We start from the raw sequence: 16330 nt of genomic DNA, 5'->3' as shown, positions 1-16330 counted from the left end.
CAACTCCATTTATAAGGCAAGAAATCCCACTTATTAAACCTGACAGGGCACACCTGTGAAGTGAAAACCATTTCCGGTGACTACCTCTTGAAGCTCATCAAGAGAATGCAAGAGTGTGCAAAGCATTCATCAAAACAAAAGGTGGCTACTTTGAAGAACCTAGAATATAAGACATATTTTCAGTTGTTTCACACTTTTTTGTTAAGTATATAATTCCACATGTGTTAATTCATAGTTTTTATGCCTTCAGTGTGAATGTACAATTTTCATAGTCAGGAAAATACAGAAAAATCTTTAAATGAAAAGGTGTGTCCAAACTTTTGGTGTGTACTGTATTTGTATCTTGTGTTAGCTGACCAGATCTATCAGAGCATTGCCTCTTTGTCAGGTCTTGACAAAGTGAACAATACAATTATCCTGGAAGAAGCTTAGGCATTTACTCTCCTTTGCAGTTGAAGCAGACCAACAACCCCAGCCAATATCTGGGTAGGTAAAATCTCCCATAGCCACTACTATAGCAGTCTGTGATCTTCTGATTATGCAGGTGACCTTCCAACTCCTCAGTGATGTTGGTGGGCCTATAGATTACACCAAAAATTACTTTCTCAGTGTCGGCTATGTTCCCACGTTGCGTTTTTGCTGCATTTTTTTCCGCAGGCAAAACCTGCTCTCTTGGCAGTAAAGAAGCAGCGTCAAAAAAGTTGATTTTGCTGCTTATTTGCTGACTGCATTTTTCTACGTTTTTATTGCCTCTTATGCATGCTGATAAAGTTTCGTAACCCCCAAAAAATGATGCAACTTCCTTAGGTTTTTGCACCAAAAACGCAGGAAAACCTGATACTTGGTCTTTTTGCTGTGTTTTTGCACTTACCCATTGCTTTCTATGGGTGAAAAAAATGCTGAAAGTGACATTCTGCAGTTTGCAAAAAGGCAGTTTTCCAAATCAGTCAGGAATAAAAACAATGTGTGTGCATGAGATTTCTGAAATCTCATAGCTTTTGCTGGTACTGTAAAACGCAGCTTAAAATTTGCATAACAAAAGCAAGAAAAACGCAATATGTGAACATAGCCCTAAGCTCCCTGTGTAATTCCAACCACAAGGTTTCAAATTCTTCATAATCTTTCTCACCTATTGTCTCTGTCAAACTCGCTTTCATATCACTCCTAACATCTATCTATATAATTGTCTTATCCCGTCTGTCTGTCTTTCTGTCTATCTGTCCTGGAAATCCCGGGTCGCTGATTGGTGCGGCCGCGGCCAATCAGCGACGTGGCATTTCAGAAAAACATGGCGGCCATTAGCGGCTCATGTGTGGCACGGAGGTCAGCGGCGATGCAGCCGACTGCTCGCAGCATAAGTCCCCTGACCGCAGGCGCCGCTGACCTACATGCGGCTATCGTCGGGAGATCAGCGGCTATGGCCGCTGATCTCCCGAGGACAAGTGTGACGCCCCTCCCCTCTTCTCCTCTCCCCTCCTCTCCTCTCCCCTCCCCTCTCCTCCCGTCCCTCCCCCCGCTCGATCAGGACCCCGGCACCCGGTGTCATACTTACCCCTCCCCTCCTCTTCCCTCCTCTCTCCTCTCCTCCCATCCCTCCCCTTGCTCGATCAGGACCCCGGCACCCAGTGTCATACTTACCCCTCCCAGTGCCTGCACAGCAGCTCCTGTGTCTTCCGCTGCAGCTCTGTGACGTCTCAGGTCAGAGGGCGTGGTGACGTCTTTACACCGCGCTCTCTCCTGACCGGTCACAGCGCACAGCGGGAAGATGCCAGCTACGCTGGAGTCCAGAGAAGCAGTGAGGTGAGTATTGGATTTATTTTTTTTTGCATGGGGCCATAGGGGACCTGCATGGGGCGCTATGGGGGGATGGGACATCCTGCATGGGGTATTATATAGGGGGGATGTGACAGCCTGCATGGGGCATTATATGGGGGGATAGGTGACAGCCTGCATGGGGCATTATATGGGGGGAGAGGTGACATCCTGCATGGGGCCTTATATGGGGGGAGAGGTGACATCCTGCATGGGGTATTATATAGGGGGGATGTGACATCCTGCATGGGGCATTATATAGGGGGGATGTGACAGCCTGCATGGGGTATTATATAAGGGGGATGTGACAGCCTGCATGGGGCATTATATAGGGGGGATATGACAGCCTGCATGGGGTATTATATAGGGGGGATGTGACAGCCTGCATGGGGCATTATATGGGGGAAGGTGACATCCTGCATGGGGTATTATATAGGGGGGATGTAATGTGGCACCCCAGGGGTCTGGTTTCCACAGTAATGTAATGTTATGTCTGAGAGCAGGTGGGAGGTCCTTTGGTCAGGGATCCTGTGCATGCCACACCTCCTGCCCAGTCTTGGGAGGGGAAGAACTTCCCCTATATAAACCCGGGGCTGAAGCAGGGTTAGTCAGTCAAGGAGAGTAGAGACAAGAAACAGCAGAAGCAATACTACTACGAGTCAGGGGCTGGCAGCTGCAGAGCTCGCCCTGACTGAGAAGCTTTCTTACCGGACCCGGCGTCCGAGGCTGTGGGGACTAACTCTTACCCAGCAGCAGAAGCCGACCGGCAGGGGATTTCAGGTCCTCAGGCCCAGAAACCCGAAGGCACGGTCACACGCGTGGGACCAGCACCGCCATCGTGGAGCGGAAGCCATTAGAAGGCCCCGAGTCACCGGCCATACGGGTGAGCACCACACGGTACACTCAGGGACGTGGGCTACTTATATCCGCTTCTAGCAAGGTAGCCAGAAGAGTACAGTCAGTTTGGGAGGCCTACAACTCCGCCTGGCCAGGGGAGATCCCATCTGCTCAAGGACTGACCAGGCCCCGTTCACTAGCAAGTACTCCGGGAGGGTCTATCGTTGTTACCAGTAAAGACCCTGAATTACACCGCACCGTCTCTGAGTGGTTCCTGCTACCCCCATCATCCACATCTGCTGCCCTGAGGCCATACCCCTCCCGTTGGGGGTTATACCATCTACGCTGCACCATCCATCCACCGGCCTCAGCGGACTGTCCTGCAGCGGCAGCTCCATAGCTGCATTCAACGGGTGGCGTAGTCGTCCTACATCTACCGCTGTTACATCGCCGCTCAGTTTGACTCCCTGGGCACGGACCGGGTCACCGCCACGAGACTACAACCCTCAAGAGATCCGGCTCCGGGTAAGCTCCCGCGTGCGCAACGCAGCGCGACACAGGCCCAGGGGCGCGTCAGTAACATCCTGCATGGGGTATTATATAGGGGGGATGTGACAGCCTGCATGGGGCATTATATAGGGGGGATGTGACATCCTGCATGGGGTTTTATATACGGGGGATGTGACATCCTGCATGGGGTATTATATGCATGGGGTATTATATACGGGGGATGTCACTTCCTGCATGGGACATTATAAAGGAGGGTCGGGAGACATATGCTAGAATACCCAATGCTTTAGAATCGGGCCACCATCTAGTACAGAAATATTCTTCCTCCTTTCCTAGTTGTTCTATCTTATTGAAAGAGTGTAAAAGCAAAAATATTGACAGCCCAGTCATGGGAAAGGTCCAACCATGTCTCAGCAACAACAACTATATCAATGTGTTCCTCCTGTACCAAGGCCTCAAGCTCTCCCATTTTGCTTGCTAAATTCCTGGCATTTGTGAATATACACTTTAGATTTCCATGTATTTTCCCATATTTACTTTTAGAAATGATGATAATTCCTGAAATGTTGTGGGCACATTTATCTGCAATATTTATTTCTGGCTAATGGATCTCTTCTCCATTTCTCCATCCTCAATTATAGTCTGACCCTTCTCTAACCTATGTACCCCTTTACTTTTTGCCTTGTCATCTCCTCTCTTCACTAGCTTACATGCTCCGCTATTCCTGATAGAATTCTCTCACACAGTACAAAAGATCCTCTTCCATTCAGGTGCAGATTACCTGCAGAATGCAGATTGTACCACATTGAAAAGCCAGCCCACAGTTTTAGGAACCCAAATCCTTCTGCTCTGCACCAAGACTTAATCACTTCGCACCAGAGCCTGTTTTTGCCTTTGTGACCGGGCCAATTTTTTCAATTCTGACCACTGTCGCTTTATGAAGTAATTACTCTGGAACGCTTAAACGTATTCCCCTGATTCTGAGAGTGTTTTTTCATGACATATTGTACTTCATGATAGTGGTAAAATTTCTTCGATATCACTTGCGTTTATTTGTGAAAAAATCGGAAATTTGGCGAAAATTTTGAAAATTTTGCAATTTTCAAACTTTGAATTGTCATGCCCTTAAATCAGAGAGATATGTCACACAAAATAGTTAATAAATAACATTTCCCACATGTCTACTTTACATCAGCACAATTTTGGAACCAAATTTTTTTTTTGTTAGGGAGCTAAAGGGTTAAAAGTTGACCAGCGATTTCTCATTTTTCCAACAAAATTTACAAAAACATTTTTTTAGGGACCACATCATATTTGAAGTCACTTTGAGGGGTCTTTATGACAGGAAATACCCAAAAGTGACACCATTCTAAAAACTGCACCCCTCAAGGTGCTCAAAACCACATTCAAGAACTTTATTAACCCTTCAGGTGCTTCACAGGAATTTTTGGAATGTTGAAGAAAAAAATTAACATTTAATTTTTTTCACAAAAATGTTACTTTAGACCCAATTTTTTTTATTTTCACAGGGGTAACAGGAAAAAATGGACCCCAAAATTTTTTGTGCAATTTCTCTTGAGCGCGCTGATACCCCATATGTGAGGGAAAACCACTGTTTGGGCGCACTGCAGGGTTCGGAAGGGAAGGAGCGCCATTAGACTTTTTGAATGTAAAATTTGTCTGAATAATTAGCAGACGCCATGTTGCGTTTGGAGAGCCCCTGATGTTCCTAAACAGTGGAATCCCCCCACAAGTGACACCATTTTGGAAACTAGACCCCTTAGGGACCTTATCTAGATGTGTTGTGAGCACCTTGAACCCCAAAGTGCTTCACAGAAGGTTATAATATTGAGCTGTAAAAATAAAATTTTCACATTTTTCCCACAAAAACGTTTTTCATCCCTTAATTTTGCATTATCATAAGGGTAATAGGATAAATTGCACCATGAAATTTGTTGTGCAATTTCTCCTGAACACGCCGATACCCCATATGTGGAGGCAAACCACTGTTTGGGCGCACAGCAGAGTTTGAAAGGGAAGGAGCGCCATTTGACTTTTTGAATGTAAAATTTGTTTGAATAATTATCGGACGCCATGTTGCATTTGGAGAGCCCCTGATGTGCCTAAACAGTGGAAACCACCCACAAGTGACACCATTTTGGAAACTAGACCCCTTAGGGAACTTATCTAGATGTGTGGTGAGCACCTTGAACCCCAAGGTGCTTCACAGAAGTTTATAATATTGAGCTGTAAAAATAAAATTTTCACATTTTCCCACAAAAACGTTTTTCATCCCTTAATTTTGCATTATCATAAGGGTACTAGGATAAATTGCACCATGAAATTTGTTGTGCAATTTCTCCTGAACACGCCGATACCCCATATGTGGAGGCAAACCACTGTTTGGGCGCACGGCAGGGTTTGAAAGGGAAGGAGCGCCATTTGACTTTTTGAATGTAAAATTTGTTTGAATAATTAGCGGATGCCATGTTGCATTTGGGGAGCCCCTGATGTGCCTAAACAGTGGAAACCCCCCACAAGTGACACCATTTTGGAAACTAGACCCCTTAGGGAACTTATCTAGATGTGTGGTGAGCACCTTGAACCCCAAGGTGCTTCACAGAAGTTTATAATAATGAGCTGTAAAAATAAAATTTTCACATTTTTCCCACAAAAACGTTTTTCATCCCTTAATTTTGTATTATCATAAGGGTAATAGGATAAATTGCACCATGAAATTTGTTGTGCAATTTCTCCTGAGTACGCCGATACCCCATATGTGGGGGAAAACCACTGCTTTGGTGTACGGCAGGGTTCGGAAGAGAAAGGAGCGCTATGTTGGCTAGGATAGGTTGCAGACACCATGTCACATTTGAAGAGTCGCTGACATGCCGAAACAGCAGAAACCCCCACAAGTGACCCCATTTTGTAAACTACACCTCTCAAGGAATTCATCTAGGGAAGTAGTGAGTATTTTTTAATTTTTAAATTTATACCATGGGGCAGTGAAAAAAGCATAATTATATTTTTACCACAAAAAAAATGTTTTACCCTCAGATTTTACATTTTCACACAGGGCAATGGGTAAAAATGGTGCCGAAATATGTCACACAATTTCTTCTAAAAGTGTCAATACCCCATATGTGGCTGTATCGTACCGCTCAGCCATACGGCGAGATCTGGGGGGGACGGAGCGCTATTTGACAATTGGAGAACAAATTATTGTAGAATAGGCATTTGGATTTGGGAGCACAAAATTTTCTGAATTTAGTCGCCCCTCCAGTGAGAGTGGTTGAGGGCGATTGTTCATTAGCATTCTGCACCTGTGTTACCTCCTTCTAACAAAAGGGGGCCGGCCGTGTCCTGGTGTGCATTTTTTCTTGAAACCTTGGCTGGTGAGTACCATTGCCTTTTGCTATTTTCTAAAAATTCTGTCTATTGTTCTGGCTATGCTGCCCTTATATTTTTAACAGATTATGGACCTGAGTGGGGACTAGCTTTTTTTGAGGACTGAGTTGAAGCTTTTATTGGGAACATTTTACGTAACATTTATCCGGCGCTCTAGGCTGAGCACTTACATCGGGGTTTCCATCTAAATTTCCAAGTGATGTAATTCAGATGAAACCCCTGCGGGATCCATTCACTGTAATGAGGCAGCAGAGTTACTCTGGACTCCGTCTGGCCTCTGTTTAGCGGTGTCCTTTTTTTCAGAAGTGCACAAAACTGTGGCCAACCGCACTTTTATGCACGCCTAAAACAAATGACACCGTGGGATCACAGGCCAGACTGCATCCACAGTGGCCTATATCTGCCTCATTACAGGGAATCTTCCGACATGGGTTCTGGCTGAATCACATATTTCAGAGATTTACACGGAAACTCTGGTGTAAGCGCTTAGCGCAGGATAAATGTGAGCAGAGCCTTACTGCGATCTTTGGGAGACATAATAAACAAATCAGTAGCAGGTGAAGAATTGGTTTTATTTATTTTTTACGCCGTTCCTCGTGTGGTATAAGTGATTAGACGACTTTATTCTTCGGGTCGGTGCGATTACAGAGATACCAGATTTATATCGGGTTTTTATGACTGACAGCTGTCACACACTAAGAGACGCTTTTTTTTGCAAAATCTAGTTTTTGCATCGCCATATTTTGAGAGCTATAATTTTTCCATATTTCGGCCGACAGAGTCATGTGATGGCTTGTTTTTTGTGGGACGAGTTGACATTTTTATTGGTACCATTTTTGGGTACGTGACATTTTTTGATCGCTTTCTATTCCGTTTTTTGGGAGGTAAAATTAACAAAAACCAACAATTCAGGAATTGTTTTTTGAGGTTTTTTTTTATGCCGTTCTGCGTGTGGTAAAAGTGATCAGGCAGCGTTATTCTTCGGGTCAGTACGTTTACAGCGATACTACACTTACTGTATATTTTTTTTATGTTTTTGCGCTTTTACACAATAAAACAATTTTATAGAAAAAATATTTTTTGCATTGCTTTATTCTGAGCGCTATAACTTTTTTATTTTTCGGCTGATGGAGCTGTATGGCGGCATTTTTTTGGCGGAACAAGATGACGTTTTCAGCGGTACCATTTTTATTTCCATTTTGCTTTTTGATCGCATTTTTTCCACTTTTTGTTTGGCGATATGATGAAAAAGCATATTTTTTTGCTCCGTTTTTTATTTATTTTTATTACGGTGTGCACAGAAGGAGTTAATTAGTGTGACAGTTTTATAGATTGGGTTGTTTCCGACGCAGCGATACCAAATATGTGTACTTTTTTTGGTTTTGCATAAATATACGGATTTATTGGTTTAATATTTTATTTATTTATTTTTATTTATTTTGTGTTTTTTTTTTAACAGTTTAAAAACATTTTTTTTTACTTTTTTTTTACATTTTTACTTAGTCCCTGTATGGGACATTAATTTTTATTTTTCTGATCACTGATCTCATGTAATGTAATAAACATGTATTACATTACATGAGATCTTCGCTGACTGTTTCACAGTCAGAGTCTCCTGCCAGGCTTCAGCTGCAGGCTGACCCTGGCAGGACACCATATATGGCAGATCTGGAGGCGGTCATGTGACCTCCAGCTGCCATAGCAACTCCAGGTCCTGGAAGGTATCAGGGGTCGTCGGAGAGGTAAGTAAGACGACCCCCTCTCCTCTGTCTATCTTCTATATGCCGCGATCACTATAGATCGCGGCATATAGAATATAGCAAAGGGTTAACATCATTGGGACCTGATCCAATCAGGTCCCGATGATGTCCCCTGTCAGAGCGCTGCGAGACCACCCACCGTTTTTAAACGTCGGCGCTGCACAGAGCCCAGCAAGCGCCGACGTTTATCTAAAGTGGGCTGTCGGGAACCGGTTAAAGTGAATCTGTCAGTAGGATCAACCGTCCTGTCCATATGGGCATGCAGGTTGAATGAAGCTGAATAAAATGATACCTTGATATCTGCGATCCAATGTCTTAATCCTGATAAATCCATGTTTTTCTTAATATGTACAGTGGAATATAAAAGTTTGGGCACCCCTGGTCAAAATTATTGTTATTGTGAACAGTTAAGCAAGTTGAAGATGAAGTGATCTCTAAAAGACCTAAAGTTAAAGATTACACATTTCCTTTGTATTACAAGCAAAAAAAAATTATATATTCATCTTTTCCATTTTAAAAATTACAAGAAGGAAAATGCTCCGATGCAAAAGTTTGGGCACCCAACATAGTTCACACCTACAACAATTCTTAAATTCATACCATGAAATGTATGGAGGACATGCACAGGATAACAGACAAAACAACTCAATCCCTCAGGGAGAACCCCGTGGGATTAAAAAATGCACCAAAAATCCAGATCATATAAAAACAGTCACATATTCAAAATTATGAAAAATTTGAGCATAATAGAATCAAGAATTAAAAAGCAAGAAAACCTCAAGGAACCCTACGGCGTCAGGCTATGTATATTACAAAGGAACAAGAATCATCTATAACATGATAGGGAAAAAGCAATGGTTATAACAAACTGCAGATTTAAACATACTGTATTTTTCAGACCGTAAGGCGCTCCATAAGACGCACCCCAGGTTTAGACAGCAGAAAATAGAAAAAAAAAACATTTTTTCCTATTAAAACTTCCCTGATGGGGTAAAGTGGAGGAGTCATGATCACTAATTTTAATGTACTAGGGTAGAATATTGAGGTAATAAACCTATTGTTAGTGTCTCTCTGCAGTGTTATACACACACGACACAGCTCTGCTACATGCACATATTCACGCACAAACAGCTCTGCTACATGCACATATACACACACAGCTCTGCTACATGCACATATAGCTGCTACATGCACACAAAGACACCAATAGCTCTGCTGCATGAACATATATACACATAAATAGGTCTACTGCATGGACATAGACACATACATAGCTCTGCTGCATGCACATATACCAACTGTAACGGGTCTGGGAGGTGGAACCTCTGAGCTACTATACAAAGGGGCAGTCCTTGTAAGGAAGCGGATGGCTCCCAGGGAAGGCGAGCAGGTAGACACGGCAAGATGACAGGAACAGTCTCTGGGTAGAAGGGCAGGACTTCTCGGCAAGTGACGGGGACAGTCTCTTGACAGGCGGGTGGTCACGGCAAGTGACAACAGGGTAAGAGTCTCTAGACAGGCAGGTGGTCACGGCAAGTGACAGCAGGGTAAGAGTCTCTAGACAGGCAGGTGGTCACGGCAAGTGACGGCAGGACCTCCAGGTAGGCTAGCAGGCGGGCAGCAGGCGAGCGCTCCCAGGTGAGCGGGTAAGAGTCTCTCGGCTGGCTGGCAGGTGGTCACGGCAAGTGACGGCAGAGCCTCCAGGTAGGCTAGCTGGCGGGAAGCAGGTGAGCGCTCCTAGGTGAGCGGGTAAGAGTCTCTCGGCTGGCTGGCAGGTGGTCTCAGGCAGGTATCAGGCAGGTATCAAGCAGGTATCAGGCAGGTATCAGGCAGGTATCAGGTAGGTATCAGGCAGGTGCTTCCTGATCCGCAGGCGGACTGGTCCATAGACAGACTGGCGGATGCTGGTAGACAGACTGTCGGACCGCAGGGAATGCAAGCAGGTAGACAGAGCTGGAAAACAGACTGGCAACGGGACCTGAGGGCTGAAGCAGAGGTGAAAGGCTTTGCAACAACTTTGCTCGGGCACCTCCATTTTGGAGGAGGTGCCTTATATATGGCAGCTCCACCGGCAATTGGCCGGGGACTCCTTAGGACGGCGCGCGCGGCCCCTTTAAGAGAGAGGGAGCGCACGCGCGCGTGCCCTAAGCACAGTGCCCGGGTAGCAGCGAGCTCTGCCAGCAGCGCAGGAAGAGGACGCCGAGGACGGAGCAGGGAGGTGAGGGGAACGGTGTCTCTGCCTAGCAGGAGGCAGGGACGCCGACGCTACACCAACACACACACACACGCTATATATTGCCACATTCTGCAGTTCCTGATCAGGATCTGTACGGAGGCTGCAGGAGTTGAGTGTTTGCCGAACCTTCCACTTGATTAAGTCAAGCACCTTTTAAGTCATGTGATCAGTCACATGACCTGAAAGGTCCTGGAATTTCTTGTGCTGAATGTCCTTCAGCTGCTCAGATCCTGCAGCCTCCATTCAGGTCCCAGTAAGCTTTGTCTTCTGCTCTGTACCGATCACATAGATTAGTGCAGAGCAGGAGCAGACACAGCAGCTCTGTCTGTGATTGGGAAGGATGCGGTGTCTCCTCCATCAGAGGAAGCTGCCTCCGGACTATAAGAAGCACCCACTTTTTAACAAGAGCTTTTCTTGTCAAAAAATGTCTTATAGTCCGAAAAATACGGTAAGTATGTAATTGCTATTCAAAGATATTAAATACAGTATATTAAATAAAGTTGGCTAAATGCAAGAGAGATCAGGCTGGAGGTGAAAATTTATGAATAATAGTAATAAAATCACTTGTGTGTATTCTATACTCCAGCTCCTGACCCCACTGCATCAATGCATAAGATTATGTAGCAGTATATGGGGAAACACACACACCCTTAAACATCATAAACATGAAAGTAAACAATGGTGGTTACATACCTATGCACTAAAGATCGCCTGACTAGAGGGTTCCAAGCCCCAATGAGCGTTTCACCCTGCTTCCTCAGGGGGGCATTAGTACCTAGTAGCACCCCCTTTTGAAAGTATCACAGCTGGTAAATGCTTTTTGTAGCCGGCAAAGCTTCTTTCAATTCTGATTTGAGGGATTTTCATTCATTCTTTCTTGGAAAATTCTTCCAGTTCTGTAAGATTCCTGGGTTGTTTTGCATGCACTGCTATTTTGAGGTCTAGCCAAATATTTTCAATGATGTTCAGATCAGGGGACTGTGAGGGCTATTGTAAAACCTTTACCTTTAGCCCTTTGAGGTAGTTTATTGTGAATTGTGACATATGTTTACAATCATTATCCATATGTAGAAGCCAACTTCTTTTCAACTTCAGCTTTTAGCTTTTTTACACATGGTGTTATATTTGCATCAAAAAATTGTTGATATTTCATTGAATCCATTCTTCCATTTACCCGTGAAATGTTCTCCATGCCATTGGCTACAACACAACCCCAAAGCATGATTGATCCACCCCCATGCTTAATGGTTGGTGAGGTGTTCTTTTCCTGAAATTCGTTAACCTTTTCTTTCCACACTTAACTTTGATCACTGTGGCCAAAGAGTTCTATTTTAATGTCATCGGTCCACACAACTTGTTTCTAAAATGCATCAGGCTTGTTTAACTGTTCTTTTGCATACTTCTGATGCTGAATTTTATGGTGAGGATGCAGGAGAGGTTTTCTTGTGATAACTTTTCCATGAAGGCCATATTTGTGCAGGGGTCTCTGAAGAGTAGACCAACGTACCACAACTCAAGAGTCTGCTAAATATTTCTGAAGGTCTTTTGCAGTCAAGTGGGAGTTCTGATTAGCCACTCTAGCAATCCTACGAGCATCACTCACTGAAATTTTGCTTGGTTTTTCAGACCTTGTCTTGACCTCTGCTGTTCCTCTAAACTGCCATTTCTTAATTGCATTTCGAACTGAGGAAAGGGCAACTTGAAAATGCTTTGCTATCTTCTTATAGCCTTCTCCTGCCTTGTGGGCCTCCACCATTTTCATTTTCAGAGTGCTAGGCAGCTGCTTAGAAGAACCCATAGCTGGTGTTTTTTTGGCACAAGGTTAGAGAAGGCTGGGTTTTTATAAAGCTGGAAAATTGGCATCACCTGGCCTTTTCTAATGATAATAGTGAACAAGCCACAACAGGCGAATGAAGGTCAAAGTTATCTGAAAACACAAATCTCCAAGGGTGCCCAAACTTTTGCATTTGCCCATTTTCCTTTTTGTAATTTTTAACCCCTTTACCACCTTGGGTTTTGTGTTTTTATTTTTTGCTCCCTGTCTTCCCAGAGCCATAACCTTTTTTATTTTTCGGTCAATATGGCCATGTGAGAGCTTTTTTTTGGCGGGACGAGTTGTACTTTTGAACAACACCATTGGTTTTACCATATCATGTACTGGAAAATGGAGAATAAATTCAAAGTGTGGTGAAATTGTAAAAAAAAGTGCAATTCCACAATTGTTTTTTTGCCATGTTCACTAAATGCTAAATCTTACCTGCCTTTATGATTATCCAGGTCATTACAAGTTAGAAAACATGTATAGGTTCTTTTTTGTTTAATTGTGAAAAAAAATTCAAAGTTTGCAAAAGAAAAAAAAAAGTTGCCATTTTCCGAGACCTGTAGCGTCTACATTTTTCAGGATCTGGGGCCGGGTGAGGGCTTATTTTTTGAGCGCTGAGCTAAAGTTTTTATTGATACCATTTTGAGGTAGATAGGATGTTTTGATCGCCCGTTATTGCATTTTATTTCAATGTTGTGGCGTGTAGCTGTGCATCCCGGCAATGACAACCGCAGGGGTCTCCTACAGATCCAGGGTTCTCATGCCAACCCATCTGCGACCTGCAAGGAGGGATTAGTGATGCTCTTCCGGCACATCCATATTAAATGCCGCTGTCGGAGATTGACAGAGGCATTTAACATGTTAACAGCCGCAGGTTTATTGCGATTCCACCCGCGGCTGCTAGAGGCACATTACAGCTGTACTAATCAGCTGTCATGTGCCCGAAAACATGCAGGCTCAGCACCGGACCTCGCATGGATATGACCTTGGACGTACTCATACGTTCAAGGTCGTAAAGGGGTGAAACTGAAAAAAATGACTATATTTTTTTTTTTTGCCTAAAATAAAAAGGAAATGTGTCATCTTTAACCTTAGGCCTTTATGAGATCATTTCATCTTCAACTTGCTTAACTGTTCATAATTACAGTAATTTTGACCTGGGGTGCCCAAACTTTTACATGCCACTGTAAATCAGTTGTTAAGATCAATGGACCAGACAATGATCTGCATGAAAATCTGCCTGCAGAGCTTATTTTAAATTAAAGGGGGCATTACCAATGTCAGACATGTAGATCCGCAGAGCAGACTGTCATTCATGTACGTTTATATCTGTCATATGAAAGATCAATTTCTTGTAGGAGTTTTGGATTTAGTTTCCTACAGTGGAACAGAAAAAGGCTTTTCTAATGCCAATGTAAATCAGCTGAACTTCCATTGTTGGGTCTTTACTTATAGTTTCAAGTAAAGATCTATTTTTATCTAGAAAGGCAGATATGACGTTTATGTTCACATATTAAATTCTTTATAATGTGTTCCTTGTTCACTTCTTTACAGAGAGCAAGAAAACCTGTTCTGGACAATGTGAGACAGCTGGTTCCAGAACATCAATCATCTTATGCCCCTGGACCATTTTGCATACATGAATTTTACAAATGCACCAGGAACTTGCAGCTGTGTTAAAACATACTGAAGAATACTGAAAGGGATGTAATATAACTAATCCTACTTCTTGGTCAACACTCTAGTCTTAGGCTGGTTTGTTGTGCAGTCCTTTTCGGCCACCATGCAAGGATCAGCAATTCTGTGAAAGGCAAAATTGTACAGTGTAAGGAGTGGAAACACCAAACTGACAAATTGGAGAAAATAGTACACTCTGTACACTACATGCAGCGATTTGGGATTTCTAGCTGCTTCTACTTGCCCATATGTAGCTATTGAATGTAAGTATTGATGCACATTGAAAACTTGATATACTGTTACTGATGGAATGACACGCTCTCTCATTCTATAACTTTATCCTCATACGATATATTACTTTTTTTAACTATGAAAAAGTGTTAATATTTAAAGGGGGTTTCCAAGCCTAAAAAAATACAGAAAGTACCTATATCCTGCTTCTGAATGCTTAGTAGGTGGTGCAACCATAGTAGATAGTGGTAGTATTTTTTGCTTTATTCTTTAAAACTCTGCAACATTTTAGGTTTGAGACTGTCAGGCCTTGCTGTGGATGAGATTACAAGGGAAAAGGGACTAAAAATACCATAATTCCTCCTCCCAGACATTGCCTCTATTTTTGGCTGCCTCTATGCCCCTCTGTTATAAGTTCTATTCTTTTGCTCATTGACTGCATTATCTGCTGCCCAGCATATATCTCCGAGACTAGAGACATGGAGATAAGAGATTTAAAGGGGTTGTCCCGGCTGAAATGAAAAGTGTAAAATCACTCTATTTGATTGCAGCCCGCCGAATCATAACAGTGTGAGATATGCTCACTACACACTTTCAGCAGTTGCACCAGGTTACTAGACATTGCAAGTCTCCTAAGGTGTGTTTTTCCCTGGCTCATTTTACAGGTCACACTGTAGGTTCTGTTCATATCTTTTTTGTGGGGCGAAATAGCACTTCATGCAGTGCAATTTCCTTTGTTGAAACAACAGATTGCTAGGCAGAACCTGATGTACTCTTTATAAGATAATGGATTCCATTTTAAAGCCCCCGTCTCACATAGCGAGGTCGCTAGCGCGATCACTGCTTTGTCACGGTTTTGGTGACGCAACAGCGACCTCACCAGCGATGTCGCTATGTGTGACACTTTGCAACGATCAGGCCCCTGCTGTGAGGTCGCTGATCGCTGCAAAGTGTCCTGGACCATTTTTTGGTCGTTGCCCTCCCGCTGGTCAGCACACATCGCTGTGTGTTACCAGCGGGAGCAGCGATCAGGCTGGTAACCATGATAAACATTGGGTTACTAGGGGCACACGCGCACCTAGTAACCCGTTGTTTATCATGGTTATGAGCCTGCTAAAGTGAGCGATAACCTCCCGCTCACTATAGCAGAGTGGTAACCATGATAAACAACGGGTTACTAGGGGCACGTGTGCCCCTAGTAACCCGATGTTTACCATGGTTACCAGCCTGCTCCTGCTTCAGCAGGCTGGTAACCAGGAGCAGGACATCGTGGAAAGATTCTTTCCACGATGTCGCTGCTCCCCTGATCGTTGGTGAGCCTGCCTGTTTGACAGCTCACCAGCGACCACATAGCGACGCAGCAACGATCCCTGACAGGTCATATCGTTGTCGGGATCGTTGCAGCATCGCTAAGTGTGACGGGGCCTTAAGCCGATCTTGCAATATATTGAGTTTTCCATTGGTAGCTAAACAAAAAACAAAATGCTGATGTGGACAGAGGCTTATAGAACAGACTTATGCGTGAATGGTTTACGTATAAGGTTGTTTATTATTTGCATGTTTTGTCATTAGTGCTTTTTTAAGTTATGGTTAAAGTGGTTGTCCGGCCTTAGGCTGCAAGTCTGCAGTTACTCCGTGTGACTGCGGACTTCTGAATTCTCTGGCATCGGGAGCTGGCGGTAATGTGACCTCAAGTATGCGATTTGCATACTTCTTGCCACATTCCAACTAGACTGTGTCCAACCTCGCTCATAACACCTGCATTGAGCGAGGCTACGCTTATCTAGTTAATGTGTGACTGCATGTATGCAAATCACATACTTGTGGTCACGCTTCCAGCATCTGAGAATCTTCACAGCATGCAGTTTGCGCGACGTGAGGATTCACAAGTCTGTGGTCACATAGGCTGTCAGCAGTCACTCTAACACTGGACAACCCCTTTAAATGAGCTGGTGCTGACTAAAGATTAGACCAATGCAGTGGAACATTTGTAATGTGAGTATTTGTAAGTTTACTGGTTTTTTTTCATTCAATTTG

This window comes from Phyllobates terribilis, unplaced genomic scaffold, assembly GCF_046119375.1.
Source record: "Phyllobates terribilis strain yellow unplaced genomic scaffold, ASM4611937v1 Scaffold_8__6_contigs__length_399053987, whole genome shotgun sequence".
NCBI lineage: Eukaryota > Metazoa > Chordata > Amphibia > Anura > Dendrobatidae > Phyllobates > Phyllobates terribilis.
This window is presented reverse-complemented; position numbering follows the sequence as displayed.